The sequence below is a fragment of the Hevea brasiliensis genome, unplaced genomic scaffold, assembly GCF_030052815.1.
Source record: "Hevea brasiliensis isolate MT/VB/25A 57/8 unplaced genomic scaffold, ASM3005281v1 Scaf408, whole genome shotgun sequence".
Taxonomy (NCBI): Eukaryota; Viridiplantae; Streptophyta; class Magnoliopsida; order Malpighiales; family Euphorbiaceae; genus Hevea; species Hevea brasiliensis.
The window spans coordinates 44,225-47,101 of NW_026614927.1; the positions used below are offsets into that span (position 1 = coordinate 44,225).

The 2,877-nt window shown below is 29.3% G+C and overlaps 1 pseudogene; it reads left to right on the top strand.

Annotated features, from left to right (window-relative positions):
• The first annotated feature begins 843 nt into the window (after nucleotides 1-843).
• On the top strand, nucleotides 844-2,147 carry LOC110662345 (2-oxoglutarate-dependent dioxygenase 19-like; annotated as a pseudogene).
• Nucleotides 2,148-2,877: the final 730 nt, after the last annotated feature.

Consider the following 2,877-nt stretch of genomic DNA (forward strand, 5'->3'; position numbering starts at 1 on the left):
AAATTTATATTTTTTTCATAATTAATTCCGATTAAAATTAAATTTTTAATTTTAATTGATTACTTCGATGAGAACATATTTCATCACTTTAACTCGAGTAACTAAAATTTTTTCCTAAATAAAAATAATATATAATTCATTTATATAATATTTTCTAATAAAATAATTTATTTTTATTTTTAAAGTAAGAGAAATCTCAATTTTTTATTTTCACTATTATTAATTGATTTATTTATTTATTTATTTTACCGTTTATAAATATAATGTAATAGTATATGCATAAATTATTATGTCTATATTCCTTATCTAAATGAAAATAAATAAATATGTATTGCCATTATTGAACAGACATTAAATAGCTGGCATTATTTAAAAAGGAAAAAATATCCTAAAAATAATAAAAAAAATACTTTAATTTCCTTTGATATTAAAAAAAAATTACAATGAGGGTTAATTTAGTTTGTAAAATTCATTTAGTGCTCTCATTAAGTTAAAAATTTGAACTTATTTGCGAATTCTACTATAGTCCAAAGAGAGATTGCTGGTATATATGTCTTTCTAATCCTAGATTTAAATAAACTCCCTCACCTAAATTTAAATAAAAAAAAAAAAAAAAGCAAGTGTGCAACTTTTTTTTTTAATTACAATTTAAAGTTATAAATATGTATTTCAATAAAGATTACGAAAAATTGGTACAAAGATAAATTTAATAAGGCCTAATACCAGAATTTAGATAATATTGTCGAATGCGTGCAGCCTATAAATAGTTCAAGTAAAATACCATTCCATACTGTTTTCTATTTCTTACTTAAATCTAGTTTTATCATAAACCCAATACATAAAATGTACGATGAGACATGCTTATTACACTCAAATGGTTGCTCTTTCTACACTACCAAAGACTCCTTTTCAGGAGAGGATGAGGCAATCCCTGTTCTTGATTCCTCAAAGCTCGTCTTTTCTGATCCCGGTCTCTGGTCTCTGGCCGTGCAAGACTTGGGCCGAGCATGCATCGACTATGGCTGCTTCATTGTATGAAAAACAAGTCTTTGTTTTACCTTTTATTTATTTTGTTATTATTATTAAATTACTCTCATGCATGCAGCTAATTTATATCAATAAATTGAAAAAGCTGGCTTAATGACTATTCTATTCATGTAGGTGACAAACCATGGAATCCCAGACACTGTGATCAAAGGAATAATAGACAAAATATTTGAATTCTTTGATCTGCCTGAGGATGACAAACGAAAGTAAGACCCCAAGTATCCAACAGATTTGATCAGATGGAGCAAAGGCAATATCAACCACGTTAGCCGGGAATTTGTCAAGATGGCTGTCCATCCTACCTTTCACTGCCCTTCTAATCCACCTGGTTTCAGGTCATTTCAATATTAATTTCTTATTATTAGACTCTAGCTTCCAGGACTGCGCATCGAATATTAATTAATTAGCCAGATTGCCCTTCTGTTTTGTAAACAGTGAGATTTTACAGGAGTACCCGGAAGGTGTGAGAACTAGGAATTGAATTGCTTGGAAAGATTTCAACAGCCCTAGATATAGAGAAGAAAATGAATCTGAAATCGGGCTACAATTTCTTTACCGTAAATGACTATCCATAACGCCAACATTCTGAAAAACGAATTGGGCAATCTGCTCATATCGGTCTTAGTCTAATTATCCTTATCATCCAGAATGTAAGTGGTGGCTTGAAGTGGTGGCTTACAAGTTAAACATAAGGGCAAGCGGCTCAAAGTAAACCTTTAGCCTGACTGAATTTTTGTTAATATTGCTGATCTTCTTGAGGTATATTAAATTTTCATGGGTGCACACATATATAGATATGAAGACCTGTAAATAGACATTTTCATGTAAATTTAATTACTCATCTTTTGCTATGATAGGTTTTAACAAATGGCAAATACAAGAGTGCTTTACATCGAGTAGTGGTGAACAATGAAGTTAGGAGGGCAACTCTACCCCTACTTCTGGGGCCATCATTGGACACAGTCGTGAGCCCTGCACCAGAATTCACAGGTGATGGCCGCCCACCGGCATATCTGGGGATTACTTACAAACAATACTTGGAATATAATAATTTCCATTTTATTGACGTGAAGTCATGCCTGAACCAGATTCGACTCTGAACCATCAAATTAAAAAATATTCTTTAACTGTTGTGGTGTAATATGTATCGTTGAGAATAAAGCAGGGGGGTTTGTTTAGGGTTTATGTGTGTTTTCTCTTTTAGTGGTGGGTGACAAGTCGGAATTAAGCCTTCCATTTTCACCTCAATAATGAAGATTGTGTGTGAGAGAAATAAGAGATGCCTCTTCTCTCATCTTTGTAAAATTTTCTTTGATTTTCTCATGAAAAGATTTGTGAGGTTCTTCCAAACTATTGATTTAAGCTATATATTAAACTAGCTAGCTACTATAACTTTAGTTACATAATCCAGTTAAAAATTGCAATGTTTTTAACTCTAAAATTTTCAATTTAAAAAAAAAAAATTTAAGTGAGATAAAATCTCCAATCCAATATAAGATTAGAGCATACCACCCACCTCTTAAAATATTACAGTAGTATTTATAAATTATTTATCAAAATAAACGGTTGATAAAACTCGAATTTTCAATCTAAAAATATTATTATAGTACCATTAATTAAGCATACATAAATGTGAAATTATAGCAACAAAAAAATTACCAAAATAATAAAATCTATCATTTAAAGAAAAAGTCGTTAAAACTATAAATATTATAAATTGAAAGATTTTGATGTTTTGTTGAAAATTTTTAATTAATTAATGTTATTTATATTTATTTATAATTTCATTCATTATAAATAATACTTATATATATATATATATTAATTGTT